The sequence below is a fragment of the Balaenoptera physalus genome, assembly GCF_965194825.1.
Source record: "Balaenoptera physalus genome assembly, chromosome: X".
Classification (NCBI taxonomy): Eukaryota; Metazoa; Chordata; class Mammalia; order Artiodactyla; family Balaenopteridae; genus Balaenoptera; species Balaenoptera physalus.
Window position 1 is genome coordinate 130,348,417 of NC_138903.1, and position 17,408 is coordinate 130,365,824.

At 44.4% G+C, this 17,408-nt stretch overlaps 1 protein-coding gene across 3 annotated transcripts in view; it reads left to right on the plus strand.

The window, feature by feature from the left end:
• The first annotated feature begins 322 nt into the window (after window positions 1-322).
• MTM1 (myotubularin 1) overlaps window positions 323-17,408 on the plus strand; it is a 98,372-nt gene continuing 81,286 nt past the window's right edge. For all 3 annotated transcript variants that reach the window (XM_082445774.1, XM_082445775.1, XM_082445776.1), the window contains exon 1: window positions 323-394. The gene's annotated coding sequence lies outside the window, so the exon portion shown is untranslated. The remainder of the gene's footprint in view (window positions 395-17,408) is intronic.

Sequence of the window (17,408 nt, forward strand, 5' to 3'; positions counted from 1 at the left end):
TCTCGGACTACACTTCCCAGCGGCCTCCGCTCGGCGCGTAGTCCAACTTCTCTTAACAGGGGTGGCCCCTAGCATCTTGGTCCCGCCCATTCCCGGCACCGTATTTAGAACTACAACTCCTAGCTGTCTCCACGCGCCAGGCCCCTGAAACAGGGTTTCCCAGCAGCCTCCAGGGCGAAGAGCCCCGCCCCTCGGAGCTGCTCCCCAGGCTTGGCCGGCGCCCTCTAACCGCCCCGCCCCCGGCACGTGACGCACCCCCACCAACCGGCGCGCGGAGGAGGGCGGCGGGCGGTGGCCGAGGGCGGGGAGGCCGCAGGGGGCGGGCCCTGGAGGGGGCGGAGCGGGGCCCGGGAGCCGAGCAGCCTGGCAACGGCGGTGGCGCCGGGACCCCGAGGTGGGTGCGCGGTCGCGGCTGGCCTGGCTCCGAGCTGGGCGCTGCGGGGACCCGTGGTGGTGGGGGCGGGGCGGGAAGAGGAAGTTGGGACTCCCGGGGCCGGCAAGTCCCACGGGGCCTCGCAGCACCCGCGGGGGTGGGCGGGGGGAGGGGGATTAGTCCGAGTGCCTTCGCTGTCCCGGCCGGCTAGGGCTGAGGCCGGGGAGCAGCAGGCAGGTGCCTCCGGCTTCCCTCGTTCTCCCCGCCCAAGGTCCCGGGCCGGCGGCGGGCGAAGGTAGGGACAGGAATCGGGCCGGGAGGCTGGGGGAGTGGGGGCGTCGCGGCCGCTGCCCGGACTTTCCTTCCCAGTCCCGGGGCGGCGAGCGGGCCGAGCGGCGACGCGTCGCGGCTGGTCCTCACCCTGGCCCTCCGGGCGGGGCGGGTGCCTGCCGCATCCCCTGTGGGTCCTGCGGAGGGGCCGTAGCCCGGCACTGTCCGCGAAGACTCGATCGGCGCTCCCGGCCAGTGTTTTTGTGCCCTGCACGGGAGGTTTATCTGCTTTTGCAACAGTTGAGGGAAGATCTGAGGAGGGAACGCTTAGTTCCCTGATACGCAGTCGGAAGTATGCACAGGCACGAGCAAGCGCCCTTTGCCGGGTTGCCTCCCTTAACTGTCTTGCTGCGCTCAGGAAGTGAAAACTAATTTTAGTTTTTGCCTAAGCAAATATGAAATCAATCTGCTGCAAAAACTATATCACGGGCTTTATAGACGCATGCAAAGTATGAAGCGAAGTGGATTGAGACTGGTTTTTAAACAGACATAGTAGACCTTCACAAGAATGGAATCAGGCCGTATTAGAATTGACTGGGACCTTTACGTTTATATAGTTCACTTGTTTCCCCGATAGGGAAGCTAAGGCCCAGAGAGGTTAACTAATGTGACAACTTAATGGCAACTTAAAGGCAAAGCTAATATCACAAGTCAGGTTTCTGGGGGCATCTCAGCATCTGTGTAGCCTGGGTAGTTTTTATCACAGCTCAGTTTTGTTCCTTGTAAAGTATTCACCGTAGAGTCTAGAGACCGAGCCAGCGATTTTGTTGTAGTCCAAACCATGTTTGAATTACCTTCAAACCAGTTTACCAGCCAGATAAGACTCTTAGGCTTGTTCATTTATAGACAGCTTTCCCTTTCATCCAACATATATATTGGGCATGATCACTTGTTCACCAGATTTGACTCTGAATGACTTTTGGCTGTTTCACAAAACCCAGTATACCCTTGAGAGATTCCACAGCACAGAGGAGGTTCAAACCAGAGGTCCTGCCACTGTGTAGCAGCTTCCCGAGGTACTTGAAAGTGGAGAGCATCCGTAGGGGCTTTTAGAGTCTAGTATGGTTATTTAACGATTGGCCTCCTTACCTTAAAATTCTAACTTGTATTTATTAAGTTGTCAGTGGGTTCATTCATTAAACGCAGAATGCCCATGCTGTGCCCGCAGTGTCCTGAGTGCTGGGAAGACAGCAGACGGCACCACTGACGAGGTCCCTGCCTTACAGAGCTTCTGTGTGGGGAAGCGGACAATAAAAAAATAAACAGTGATAGATTTTCCGGCGGAGATGAGCTCTATGAGGAAGAATAGAGCTCTGAAACTCTGACATGACCATCCAGCAGGCCAGCATGATTGAGAGGGGGTTGGGTATCACTTAGCATCGCTAGTCTTAGATGGTCAGCGGCGGCTCCATTAAAGCAAATCGCCAAATCCAAAAGTAAATCTGTCTGAATCCGGGAGATCCTACGGGGTCATCATTTCTCCCGCCATTGCCTCTTGGATGATCAGTTTGTCACAGCCTCATTTTTACTTGCGTTTTCCCCTCCCATGCGAACAGTAAGTGGTTTCAAACACTCAGGGAGGCGCTCTTCAAATCCCTCGCCATCTCAGTAGCTGCCTCACTCCAGCTACGGAAGGCCCTGCTGACTGACGTCAGGGTTGGGTGTTGATCCCATGCCAGTGTCTGCTGGCTGTGAGCTACCTGACAACGAGGATTTCTCTTCCCGCACACTGGTTTGTACTGGGAACCTGTCATGGGAAGGGATCCTCATTCCTTGTGTTGTGTGCTTTGTAAAGAAACTAGTTCAATTTGAAATTAGCTCTAGAGTCAAGAAGCGCCCAACTTTCCCAGAAGAGTGCCAGTGAAATGGCATTAGTGATGACTTACCATAGAATTGCATCTGCTTAGTACCTTTTCAGTTCTCTCCTATTCTGTATGTTCAGTGGCTTCAAAGCAAATGTTTTCATTTTTATAGGTTCCAAAAAATCATTAAAGTTACTCAAAAAATACGCCAGTATTCTTTGTTCCAAAATGAAAGGAGGATTAACAGAACGTAGTTACTTTAAAAACCACTGAAAGAACATGGGGTTCTTGCTCTTATTGGGGGCTCCAAAATAAGGAGAAAAGCGGAGCCTCTTCAAGGCTTAGGCCACATTTTGAACTGGTGGCCAAGGATTTCAAAAGGCCAGAGTTTCTCTTATTTCCAAAGTTTTTTCAATTTTATCAAAGAATAAGTGGTTGTTTTCATTACTTGCTAGTAATTTCCCTTCCCTGTTTCTGACCTCTTTGAAGTTCTGCTTTCTTTATTTTCTAGTTTCTCTGTTCATTATTCCTTTTTGGCAGATGGGGGGACCAGGGCTGTCGTTCACCTTTAAGGTGTTTACTCAGGATTTGAATTCTATCTAACTTTGGGCGAGTTCCTTACTTCTGTGCCTCAGCTTCCTTATCTGTAAAATGAAGATACTAACAACAGTACCTTCCTCCCAGGGTTGTTGGCCGGCCTGCGTGATAAGGTATGTTAGGTGCTTACAATAGCATCTTACACATAGTAGGCACTCAAGAAATGTTAACTGTTACTGACTTGAGCTACATGGAACTCCTTTCTTTTAAAGAAAAAAAAATGATTCTAACCATGTTCCAATAAACTTTTGGAAATCCAGTAAGCATGATTTTCTAGACATTTCCTTGCATTTCATTGTTGACCCGAGCTTTGAGTTTCAGGTGACATTGGCAGCAGCTCACACAGTTCTTGCACGGCTAAGTTCTCTTTACTGTTTGGACTCAGAAATTACTCGAGCCCATATTTTGTTTGTTGCTACAGACAGGACTAGAGCAAGAGAGGCTTTCTTCCAGTTCCTCTCCCTCGAGAGGCAGAGAGGACCAGGAGACCCAGTTGGGGTTAGTCGAGTGAGATCCAGTTGCCATCCCGTAGTCAGAGGATGGTTTCTCATGTTAAACGTTTACAACAGATTTATCCACAGGACCACCAGGAGAGTTGCATCCTTTTCTTTTTAAGAATGTGTAGCAGGCATCTCTTCAGAAAATTGGCATCGTGCACTAGTGCTTTCTGTTTCTACCCGAGGAACAAAGAGTGGTAAAGGAGCCTTGTGTCTGTGGGAGGTGGTAGAAAGCCCCCTTCTTAACTCCGTGACACTGGACGAGTCATTTCGCCTCACTGCTGGTGGTTCCTCCATTTGTAAGACAGAGCTAAGACAGCCTGCACCACCGAGCTCCCAGAGCTCTTCAGAAGATCCAGTGTGCATCAGCGTCCTTTGCAGACTGTACGGCGTTATTATTATCGCATCTGTGCGTTATATAAGCCGTCGCTATTTGGAGAACTGGTGTGAGAGGGCAGCATCCTTCCTGTTCTTGGCCCATCTCCCCCCCCTCCCGGAGCTGTAGGTGTGGCCTCTGTGACCGCCCCCCCCCAGCTGGTGTCAGCATTGAAATATGCAAGTGTTTTGTTGCCTCTCTCAGACCTGAAGCCATTGGTACACCTTGTGAGCTTCCATTTTGTTTATTCCTAAAATGATAGTACTGTGTAGCCAACAATCCCAGGGCGATAACGAGGCGATCTCTGCACCAGGGAATATTGCCTGCCTTTCCTGTCTCAGAATGGAAGCCTTTCCTTTTTTAAATCAACACTTTGCCTTAGCTCCACAACGCAGCTTGAGGCCCTGCCGAGTTCCTCCACTCCTGGGGTCGGGATGGGAAGAAATCCAGGGACTTGATTGCTCTCCAGGTTCACAGCACCCTCCCTGTTCGAACAGGATGGGTGCCGAGTACTCTTCTTGTTACTTGAATTTGTTTCTCAGGATCTTGAAATGACTCCATAAGTAGCTCTGAAATTTCATGTATGTTTAGTGTTGCTCTTCCTTGACTCTCGTGATATGTAGCACCTGCGTATTTCAGCAGTAATTTTTTTCATCTTCCAAGCTTGTAATAAAGAGGGCTGAGGTTGAAGACTTTTTTTCTGGGCAGGTGAAACCTAACATGGCCCTGTACACGCAGTGGACATTTAGTAAATGTTCTTTGACTTGAACTGGACAAGGGGGCATAGCTTAGAATTGTTGGGATGTGTTCATTTCAACAAATTCTGTTATCTATCTAGAGATCAGAGTACCCGATGAGCACAAGATGAAAGGGAGCTCATGCTTAGTCTTTCTTTCCATGGTCAATTAGCAAATGAATAAGAAAGCGCTGAGTCCAGTGGGGCGAGAGGTCCCACACGTTGCTTTCCTACCTTTTTCTTCCCAGCTTCTGGATTTTTAGACTATTGTCACCAGTAGTTTGAGTTTAGGTTTGTTTTTTGCTTTGCTTGTTGGTATGTTTGGGGGTGGGAAGGGGTAAGGGAAGTTGAAGGTAATAATTGAAAGTAAAAATAGAAGTAACTTGTTTGTAACTCATTCAGCTCTTATTCCCTTGCCTACAGACCTCGGCAACACGGTGATGCCCTTTCTTTACCTTGTGATAATTGTTATAGGCGATGCCCTTTCTTTACCTTGTGATAATTGTTATATATTGCTATCTTGTCCTTGGGCATTTTGTGAGAAGCAGGCGCTGTGTGTTTCCTCTTCCAATGGAACGGGCTGCTCCGCCAGGGTGTCCTGCTTTCACCTTCACAGGAGCTCTTGAGGCGGAGGTGGGTCATAAAAGGGAGTCTTAGCATCAGGTGGTGTTGCTTGAAATGCCCTTGTATGACCCTCAAGTTCCTTTATGGCCCTGGGACGACTTAGGCGGGGACTGAGCCGTCAGGGTTCATTCCAGCGGGCCTGGAATCGGCCCGAGCTGTTTTACTGGAAGAGGAAATGTACCTGCGCAGCAGTGACCAGCTGCGACCTGTCAGTACTATCCGTGCGTCACAGTGAGAAGGAAGATTGCACTCGGTTACAGTGAGACGCCAGGAGGGTGCTGCCGTTGACACTGGTTGTGTGGCAGGCAGGATAGAAGAACCCCCAGTCAGGATTCCATTTTGAGCTTCCTGGTCCTGAGATGTTCTTGCACACGTCGGTGCTCCCGGATCTGTCAGAGGGAGTGGGAGTCCCTGCCGCCCTCCCAGGTGGAGGACAGTCGGAGCTGGCCCTCACCTCTCTGTAGCCCTTGCTGCGAGACATAATAACTGATTTTTTAAAGTTGAGGCTGAGTGTAACCCTGCTGCCATTTCCTTTCTTCACTATTATCAGCTCTGAAATGACATGATCCTTTCTCCAGAGCTTCCCATCATGTCTGTGCCACAAAACAGTTTTTCCTTGTTGATAAAATTGTTCTGATGCCCGTGCTCCTGGGAGCTTAGGAGAAATACAGAATCTTAGGCCCCCGTAGACCTACACAACCAGAATCTGCAGGCTAACAAGACCGCCAGGTGATCTGTTTGTAAATTAAAGTTTGAGAAAGTTGGTCTAAGTAGCAGTTCACATCCCGGCTTCCAGGTCCTTTGGGACCACGCTGTTCATTAGAAAAATAATTCAAGCCACATGTGTAATCCCGTTTTCCTAGTAGCCGCATTAAAAAAGACAGATGAAATCAATTTTTATAATATATATTATTCAACCCAGTATGTCCAAAATATTATCATTTCAACATGTAATCAGTATGATAATTAGTGAGATGTTCCCCTCCCCTTATTTGCACTAAGTTGTCGAAATCCAGCAGGTATTTTACATCTACAGCACGCCTCAGTTTGGACTAGCCATATTTCAGGCTCCACATACTAGCAGCTCCAAGTGTTGGACAGTATAGCTTTGAGAGATACATTTTGGCCTTGATTAGATGATGATGTCATGAGATTTGCTGTCAATGCTCGAAGAGCAGTTAGAGCCTCTGCTGCCTGGGTAATAACTTGAATTAACGTTCGGTGTAATCGGTGCGGAGCCCTTTGCCCGGTGCTACCGCGTACATCTCATTTGAATCCTCACAACTTTGTTTCAGAGAGTTCTTCTCTGGGTTTCAGCTTGGTAACCTGTATTGAGAAATCGCCATCGGTAGACGTGTGGAATGCAAGCTTCTTTCTCGGGGGCATCTTCAAAGGACTCAAGGGACGCCTCTCCTCTGGCTCAGGGCGGAAATGGAAGCTTCCTTGCGCGCTGCGGACCTGCAGACCCGTGGTTGGCCACGCTGGCTGCTCATTAGAATCACCTGGGGAGCCTTAATGACCTGCTGCCCCAGCCCCACCCAGACATTCAGATTTATTTGATGGGGTGGGAGGGAAGAGATCAGACATCTGCATTTTAAAGAAGTGCTCTGGGTGATTCTGGCGTGCCGCCCAGCTCGAGAGCAGCTGTCCGCAGCTTTGCTGCGCCGAGAACCACCCGGACTTGGGGTTGAAGTGCAGATCCTGACTCAGGGGGACGGGGACGGGCGGAGAGCCCTCCTCCCGCAGGCGACGCGGATGCTGGAGCCGCGGCCCGGCCCGAGCTCTGACTCCGAGGAGCCTGCGCTCCAGAATCACCTGAGGGCGGTTCCCAAACTCCACGTTCCCTGGCAGCTAGCCTGGAGTTTCTGATTCAGGAGGTTTGGGGTGGGGCCCAGGATCTGTACTTGAGAAAGCACGATGTTTTCCATATTTCACCACAAAGTATTATGTTGACTTTAGGGTTTGCGTAGGCGCATTTCTAGTGCACTTTTTTGGGGGGCGGGGTGGTGCAAATGGATGTTGAGTTTTATCAACCCCCGTTTCTGCCTTTATGGAGATTTGTCCCTCACCCTTTAAACCTGTTAATGCGATGGGCTATTTTAAGGGATTTTCTGATATAACTTGGTAGCGTTAACCAGGTTTGCATTGCTGGCATGGACGCGTTTCTTACTGCTGGGTTTGTTTGGTAATATTTTCTTCAGGATCTTTACATCTGTATTTGTGAGTGAGATTGGGCTTTAATTTTACTTTCCTCTACTGTCTTTGTCTAGCTTAGTATCGTTTTGCTAGCCTTATACAGTGAGTGAGAGCATTCCCTTTTTCTGGTCTCTGGAAGATTGTATAAAACTGGAGTTATTTGTTCCTTGAATATTTAGTAGAACTTGCCCCAGAGCCAGCTGTGCCTGGTGCTTTTGGTGTGGGAAGGTTTTAAACTACCAGTTAATATCTGCCATATCTGTACTTACATCTGTCTTTTCATTCTTAAATCTTCATATTGTTTGTTTGTGCCTTCTCTCTTTTTTTCTTGATGAGTCTTACCGAAGGTTTGTCTAGTTGTGGTTATGCACTATGAGGTTTGTCACTATGTAGAAAGGAATGAGCAGAATTGTATTCTCCAGCGTCTTTTTGATTAACTTTAATGAAACGATATGATTTGAAAGTCAAATTTTTACCAAGGTATATTCTGAAAAGCTTTACTTTCACTCCTGTCTCCTGCTAGGCATGCTGTTTCTCCCAGTCACTCCAATCAATATTATTAGTTTTTAATTCATTCTTCTGTGTTTCTTCTTTTGCACATTTGAGCTAGTGCACACATGCGTGCACCACACACACACACTCTCACACTTACTGCATTTCCTCCCTTTTCTTACACCAAAAAAGCATACTACATACACTATTCAGCCTCTTGCTTTCTTTTTTTTAAATAAATTTCTTTATTTTATTTTATTTATTTATTTTTGGCTGCATTGGATCTTCATCGCTGCGCACGGGCTTTCTCAAGTTGCAGGGAGCAGGGGGCCCCTCTTCGTCGCGGTGCGCAGGCTTCTCATTGAGGTGGCTTCTCTTGTTGTGGAGCACGGGCTCTAGGCGTGCGGGCTTCAGTAGTTGTGGCCCGTGGGCTCAGTAGTTGTGGCCCATGGGCTCAGTAGTTGTGGCCTGCGGGCTCTAGGGCGCAGGCTCAGTAGTTATGGCGCACGGGCTTAGTTGCTCTGCGGCATGTGGGAGCTTCCCGGACCAGGGCTCGAACCTGTGTCCCCTGCCTTGGCAGGTGGATTCTTAACCACTGTACCGCCAGGGAAGTCCCAGCCTCTTGCTTTCTTCACTTAAAATATACCCTTGAAATCTTTTTCTCTTCATTCTCTCTTCTTTCTTTGGATTTATTTTGCTGCTTGGATGTTTCAAAACACAGTATTTTTATTGTTATTTAGTTCTAATATATTCTGATTTCCGTTGTGATTATTTCATTCACAGTGGAGTCGTTTAGAAGTTTATTTTTAAATTTACAAATATGTTTTCTAGGTATTTTAAAAACTGATTTCTAAGTTAACTGCATGATGGTCAGAGAATATAGTCTGAATACTAGTAGTTCTTTGAAGTGATTTGACAGTAGGTTTATATAGATAGTATTCTGTGGTTGGCTTCTTTCATTTAGTGTAAAGCTTTTTATATTCATCCATGTTTTGTCATTCATCGTGTATCAGCAGTTGGTGACTTTCTTTTGCTAAGTACTGTTCCATAGTTTGGCTGTAACAATATGTCCATGCACTAGTTGATGAACTTTTGAGTTAATTCAGTTTTTTGGCCATTATGAATAAAGCTGCTATGAACATTTGTTTTCAAGTCTTTGTGTGGACTCATATTTTCATTTGTCTTGTGTAAATACTTAGGTGTGGCATTGCTGGGCCATATGCTTAGTGTATGTTTAACTTTACAAGAAACTGTCACGCTATTCTCCAGTGTCTGTGCCATTTTGCGTTCCCATCCCACTGGCAAAATAAAGTATGAGAGTTCTGTTTGGGCCACATTCTCACTAACACTTGTTATTGGTTGTCCTGTTAAATTGTAGCCATTCCAGTGGGTGTGTAATAGTAGTTCATTGTGGTTTGAATTTGCATGTTCCTAATGACTAATGATGGTGAGTATGTCTTCTTGTGCTTATTGAGCATTTGTATATCTTCTTTGATAAAGTGTCCACTCAGATCTTTTGCCTGTTTCTTATTGGATTGTCTGTCAGTTCTTTATATATTGATATTTTGGATACAGGCCTTTATTAGATAGGTAATTTGCAAGTACTTTCTCCTGAACTGTGATTTACTGTTTCATTTTCTAAACTGTGCCTTTGAAAGAGCAAAGGTTTTTAATTTTGATGAAGTCCAGTTTATTGGTGTTTTTCTCTTATGGTTTATGCTTTTTGAGCTCTAAAAAAACTTTGCCTAAGGTCACAAAGATTTCCCCCTGTGTCTCCCTCTAGACTTTTGCAGTTTTAGCTCTTTGTTTAGACCTATTTTGGCAGATAGACCCTAGGGTGGCACCCCTGATTTCTGCCCCCCACCCCCATGTTCATACCCTGTGTAATCCCTTCCCTTGAGTATACAGCTTTCTGAGACCTTGAGCAGAGGATCCCGGTAAGGCATGCCCAGACTCCTGACCCACGACCCACACAAACTGTGAGATAATTAACATGTGTTGTTTACAGCTACTAAGCTTGTTATACAACAGTGTAAAACTAATACTTATGTGCTTCATTTCAAGTTAATTTTGCATATTGTGTGAAATAAGGGTCAAGATTCACTTATTTCCATATGGACATCAAATTGTTCCAGCATCATTTGTGGAGAAGACTGTTCTTTTCCCACTGAATAACCGTGTTACCTTTGTTGGAAGTCAATTAACCATTGCTAGGACCTCCAAAAGATGGGCCTAGTTCTGCACTCTATTCTGTTCCATTGATCTATATGTCCAATCTTATGATGCCAGAACCACACAGTCTTGATTACTGAGGCATTATAGTAAGTTTGGAAATTAGGTAGTGGAAGTACTCCAACTTTGTTCTTTTTTATTCCCCACCCCCACCCCCGCAAGATTATTTTGGCTATTCTTGGTCCTTTGCTTTTCCATATAAATTTCAGAATCATCTTGTCAATTTCTATGACAAAGCCTGTTGGGATTTGATAGAGATTGCATTGAATCTGTGGATCAATATTGATATCATAACAATGTTGAGTGTTCTGATCCTTGAGCATGATATATTTCTCCATGTATTTAGGTCTTCTTTAATTTTTCTCTGCAGTGTTTTACAGTTTTCAGTGTATGGATCTTGTACACATTTTTGTTAAATGTATCCCTAAATATTTCATTTTTTAAATTAATGCAGATGATATTTTTATACTTCAGTGTTCATTTGTCCATTTCTAATGATACAAATACAATTTTTTATGTTGATATTGTATATCATGCTGACTTTCTAAATTTATTTACTAGTTCTAGTAGTTTTTCTCTAGTATTCTTACAATTTTTTACACAAGTGACCATGTTGTCTGCAAATACAATTTTAAGTCTTCCTTTCAATATGTTATGTCTTTTATTTCTTTTTCTTGTCTTGTTAAAGTTGCTAGGATCTCTAAAATATATCAAATGCAAACAATAAGAGCAACCATCCTTGCCTTATTCCCACACTTGGTGGGAAAGCATTGCATCTTTCACCATTAAGTAGATGTTATAGGTTTTCCATAGGTTACCTTATCTATTCCTAGTTTGCTGAGATTTTTTAAAAAAATCATTATTAGATGTTGAATTATGTTTGTAGAATCTGTGTCTCAGATATAATCTTCAGGAAGATAATATACCTCATGAATAGCCCTGTTGACTCTACATATCACCACATTCGTACTATTATCAAGCACCACTCCCCAGCTTTTCCTCCTAGTGTCGATAACAGAATTTCCATCTGGAGCTTTGGGGATTCTTTTATTTTTCTATGGAGCAGCATATGCAGTCATCCCTCAGTATCCATGGGGGATTGGTTCCAGGACCCGTTGTGGATACCAAAATCCATGGATGCTCAAGGGCCATAGTCAGCCCTCTGTATCTGTGAGTTCTGCATCCGTAGATATGGAGGGCCGACTGTATTGCTCCTTCAAAAGCCATGGCAATTCTATGTCGGATTCATGTGTCATTGTTATGGTACTGGAATTTCTTCATCTTCTTTCTTTGCCATTCTTTTGACACTGGTTTTGGTTCCTCTTCATGTCCTTGCCTTTTTTTCTTAGATTATTTCTTCCACATCTATGAAAACTTCCTCCCTGCTAATATTGCCAAGTTCTTGAAGTGTGTGCGTGTGTGTGTGTGTGTGTCCGTAGCAGGGATGGGTGGCCACTTGTATTTGTGGCTGGAATAATAGGTAACTGCGCCAAGTAGGAAGATAACCGTTGTCCATACTCTGGGTCACTGCAAGTCTCTCTTTCTGAAACTCCAAGGCTTCTAGTGAAGCCAGTCTTTGGAGATTCCCTTTAGACACTCCTTTAACTACTATGGCGAAGTGCCTATTGCACAGACTACGAGTCCTACTGCTGATCTCTGTTAACCTTCAAGGTCAACCTGCTCTTGTAATTAGGACTAATTAAGAAGTATCAAGCCCAGCATTTTTAACAATTGGGAGATCTTAGGCAACATTCAAAAACCTCACCTGCTGCTTTTTCTTCTAGCCCATGTAGAGAAGGGACAGGTAGCTCCAAATCAAAATTTTCCAGCCCAGTTTTTGGAACTCTTCTTTGTAATTGCCTTCAGAGACCATGACCATGACAACTTTTACAAAATATCCTCAGTGGAGTCAAATCTCTGAGTAAAGACTTGGCATTTGGCTTCAGCCCCAAATCATTTTGAGGCCCATCTATTAAATAAAGAGAGTGGGCACTCATGGGCAGCATTCTTTTTTGTTTAAAAATTGAGATATGGTAAAAGTCATGAGATGGTGTCTTATCTAGCTTTAAGCTCTAAAAGCATTTTCAAAAGAATTGGAAGAATACTTTGCATGGTGACAGTGTCCCTGGAATAAGTACACACCATCAAAAGGGATGACTTTGTAGAATAACTCATCTAGCTACGTGTGCTCTGATAGACATTTTTAACCCTCATTAAATTTTGTCCTTCTTTTTAATACAGTTTGACAAGACTCTTCCACAATACAAAGTACTACTGCAGTCAAACAAGAAGGAATATACTGGCTCAGGGCCTCACAGACATGGATTTGGAGGGGAAAGTCACTATTTGGTTAATCATATTTAAAATGAAGTCTAGTGTTCTTTTTTGTGACCAGATTTTATTACATAGAGATGGAATTCCAAAAAAAATTTTTTTATTCAGCTGTGTAAGCAGGAGGCATAACGTTTTCATTTTTTAATTTGATCATCAATTAGAGAATTCAGAGCAACAGACATCTGTTAGTGGGTATAGTGGGTAAGAGAACCAGACTGCCTGGGTTTGAATTCCAGTTTCGAAAGTTCTTAGCGGACATGTTTAACCTTCCTATTCTCAGGGTTGTGTGTTTTCATATGAAGGAGTATTAGTAGTTGCCTTATGAGGTTGTTGGCAGTATTGAAGGAGTTCATCTGTGCTTAGAACAATGCCTAGCACGTAGCAGAAAATCAGTAAATGGAAGCCAATTTGCTTTAATTGTCTATTTAACTTACACCTGTTCGTTGTCTTTATTGCCGTTTAACTTGTCTTATATTTATTCAGCTCCCCAACTCCGTTGCTAGCTCCTTGAAGACCTATCTCAATTTTTTTTAGAATTTCTCACCATGCTCCAGAGTAGTTGCCTAGTATGCATTTGTTGACTGATATTAGACCTCTTTGGAAACAGGATTAAATAATTGTATATGCCGAGTAAGGAGTATCTCAGAAATGATTAGCCTGGTGTCATTTCATTATTTCTTCTAGGAAGCTATATTAATATTTCAGTGCTGGTTAACTTAATAGGTGTTCAGTGAACGTTTATATATGGATTGACAAGCTAAATTGTTCTGGTAACCGTATGTTGACCATTTTGTAGATTGTTAATTTCTGAAGCTAACCTCTTGCTTGCTCTGCTTTGGTTTGTGTCCCCATAGAAGATATGTTGGTAGGCTTAGCCCCCCGTAACTCAGAATGTCACCTTATTTGGAAATGGGGTCACTGCAGATATAACTAGTTGAGGTCATACTGGAGTAGGGTGGATCCTTAATCCACTATGGCTGGTGTCCTTATAAGAAAGGAGAGCACCACGTGAAGACACAGAGACACACAGGGACAACACCATGTGACAACAGAGGCAGAGGTTTGGAGTGATGCAGCTGCAAGCCAAGGAATGCCAGTAACCAGCAGAAGCTAGGGGGAGGCAAGGAAGTTTCCTCCCCGAGAGCCTTCACAGGAGCATGGCCCTGCCAACGTCCTGATTGCAAACTTGTAGGCTCTAGAACTGTGAGGGAAGGAATTTCTGTTGTAAGCCATCCAGTTTGTGGTACTTTGTTTCAGCAGGCCCAAGAAACTCAGACTCCCATCCATTATTTTGCCCTTTTCCCCTTTGCTGCTTGAATTAGAGTGTTGACAACCCTGAGATTTCATTTCCTCTCAAATGGTTGATTTGCCTCCATTTTCATCCATTATCCATCTTCTCCATATATTTTGAAATTAAAAAAAAAATGTTTCCTGCAAGGTCAGACAAAGGTGTTGGAAAACCTGGCACACAGATGCCATCGCAGTTCTGACACGTGTGCCAGAAGCTGTTCGGAACGTAATAGCGGAGCCTGGAGCCAGTTCACGTGACCGCTGAGAAGAGAGTGGAAAGCAGCGTGTGGAACGGTGGACCGCTCTGCAGCAGGGAAGAGGAGCAGAGCCCGGCGCCTCACATCCACATCCGTGGCTCTCACAACAGTGTCGTGTGAGAAGAGCAAGGGCCCGCAGAACGTGTAACCATTCCACCTACGTATAAAAGTTCAAAACCACGCACACTCAACGTATTATTTGGGGATATATCCATATGTAGAAAATGATACAGGTATGCAAGGGAGTTATCAACGCAAAGATCAGCTGTAGGGAGGGAGGCTGGAGCACCTTTAATGCCCAAGGACTGTCTCCAAGATCACGCAGGTTTCTGAGGGTGGAAGTGTATTCACTGACTCATCAACTGAGGGCCCGGGCCGCTCCGCACGGCATCGCAGTGGGAACCAGCCCTTGGCCTTAGGAAGCTCTAATCCAACAGAGAGACGTAAAATGTCAATGGAGAGGTAAGTGCAGTACAGCATGAGAAGTGAAATGTTAGAAATTTCTGCAACATACAGAGAAATGAAGCATGTGCGTTGTGTGTGCACGTGTGTACATGGGCAGAAGCCTCCTGTGTCTTGAAGCAGTTACCTAAGGACCGAGTGCCAACACAGCTCCTGCTTCTCCTCCCAGTGAATGTGTCTGGAGGAATTGGGCTGAATGGCAGGTTGTCATCTCCAACCTTCTCTCCTCTCTTTGTTTTTCTAGAAACTGCGCATCTGCTGTTCAGTTTCTTTCCAATCCTTCCCCTCCAGCGCTAATTCCAGTTGGAGGTTTCATTGTTAATAATGCCCAGTCTGGGAAGGTCTGTGGGAAGTTCAGTGTTCTGAACCAGCACCTTCGTCACTATTATAGCTGTGGCTCTTATGTGTTTACTCTTACCTTCAACAATTACCGTTTTCACTTCTGTGTAAGAAGGTACTTTTCACTTGTAAATTGAAAATACACTTTTGGGGAATAGTTTCTCCCTGGGGCAAAATAGTTCTGTCATGGAGCAGATCAGCTGGGTTCATGAGTTTGGGAATTGGCAGGTGGATGGGGAACTTGATCTTGTTCCTATTTTAAAACTTTGTTTACCGGCAGGTATTTGGCGGTTACAAAATCCATTGGTGAATTTAATGATCTGTTTAAGTGTATATAAAATTACTAGGTAGCCTTTTTACATTAAAAAAAGTTAACCTGATGGTAGCTGGCTTTTCTAATAGTTGCTTTAGCATACCAATTTTAAGTTATGAAGCATTTCTAAAGTTACCCTGTTCCATGGCCACAGCGCATGCCGCTGGAGCCAATCAGCTGTCTTGAAGATGTGCCATTTGTCATGAGGAGACCAAGGACTAGGCTGAATGGATCAGCTCAAATCCATCACTAACCACTGGAAAAAGTGATTCAAAATGCATTCTTCACTGAATCTGAATTATAGTGTTTTTAGCCAAAAGGTCTTGGCAACATTTAAAGAAGTGGAAGTAAGTGTATTGTGATCTTTAAAATGAATAGTAAATATCAAAATGATACAAAGAGTGAGTTTCTAAATGAAATACTGTTTAACATTTTATAATTTCCAAAGAAGAGTCATCAAAACAATGTCCCTTGAGCCCTGAGATTTGATTTGGCTGAGTTAAATCAAGAGGCTCTAACACATGTGTTGGAGGTATCTTTTTGGACAATAAGCCACTTACATTGACAGGGGCTACTCTTTTGGAATAACTACAGTTAGATCTACTCTGAGACCTCTAGTGTATTTCTATATCCTTGAGTCAGAATAGAAGGCAAAGAGGCAAGATCTCCATGTTAGGGATCCCATGGAAAGTTTCCCTGGGCTAGGAGTTGAGTGTTGTCTTTTTTTTTTTTTTTTTTTAATGGAAGTAGGCATGCTTTGAGAGTAACCTGCTTTAAGGCTGTCCAGAGCTTTGCCAAGATTAGGTGGATTATCTTAGAAAATGTGTGCAGAATGGTTAGGCAGTGTTAGATATTGTATATTTTATGGAAAATCCGGCCTAGTGTGTCAGCGCCACTTTGAGGAATGACTTCAAAGCATCTCTTGTAAGAGGAAGGGACCTGGTATTTGAGTGCCTCTGTTTTGCCCTCTGCCGTGCCAGCATTTTACACGTTACTTATCACCGCCCCATGAAGTAGGTAGTATCATGCCCATTTCACAGACAAAACTGCAGTCTGTCCAAGGTCGAATGACTATTATTAACCAAGTGACAAAATTGGGATTTGAAAGCCAAACTGGTCCGAATACAGATTCCCTTCCTCTTTTCAGCTGTGTCACACAATTTTGCAGCTGGTCATAGTGCGTTTTTACAAGGTATAAGCTACGAATGGTGGGGTTAATGGCTTACATATTAGTTTAAAAGTCTGTCATACAGAGTGAAGTAAGTCAGAAAGAGAAAAACAAGTACCGTATGCTAACACATATATGTGGAATCTAAAAAAAAAAAATGGTTCTGAAGAACCTAGGGGCAGGAAAGGAATAAAGACGCAGACGTAGAGAATGGACTTGAGGACACGGGGAGGGGGAAGGGTCAGCTGGGACGAAGTGAGAGAGTGGCATGGACATATATAAACTACCAAATGTAAAATAGATAGCTAGTGGGAAGCAGCCGCATTGCACAGGGAGACCAGCTTGGTGCTTTGTGACCACCTAGAGGGGTCAGATAGGGAGGGTGGGAGGGAGGGAGATGCAAGAGGGAAGAGATATGGGGATATATGTATACGTATAGCTGATTCACTTTGTTATACAGCAGAAACTAACAACAATGTAAAGCAATTATACTCCAATAAAGATGTTAAAAAAAAAAGTGCACACAGACTGCTGGTAGAAGTACTAATAAAACAATATAAAAGATTTTAAAAAAGGACATTATTATTTACTTTGGCTGAAGAAATTTCACTTGGAAATAACTTTTTTTTGGTAGTTTAAGGCAGAGGGTGGCAGCCCGTTTTTGTAAATAAAGTCGTGCTGGAATACAGCCACACCCCTGTATTTCCGTATTGCCTGTAGCTGCCACAAGGCCTAAAATAGTTACTCTCTGGCCCTTCACAGAAAAAGTTTGCAACCCTTGTTCAAAGCAAAATGTATAAAGATGAAATAAACTCCTACTTTTGCAGTTCATTGTTTGTCTTCATGTGGGATGAGCAAGTATAGAGGTTGAATTGATTGTTCCTGGTCTCTAAATGGCTGGGGCGTGAACATTTCTCTTTGGTGCGGGGTGGTTTGGTTGAGCGCATCTTAACACATCTTTTTCATTTCTTGCCTCCGAGGTGGCCTACA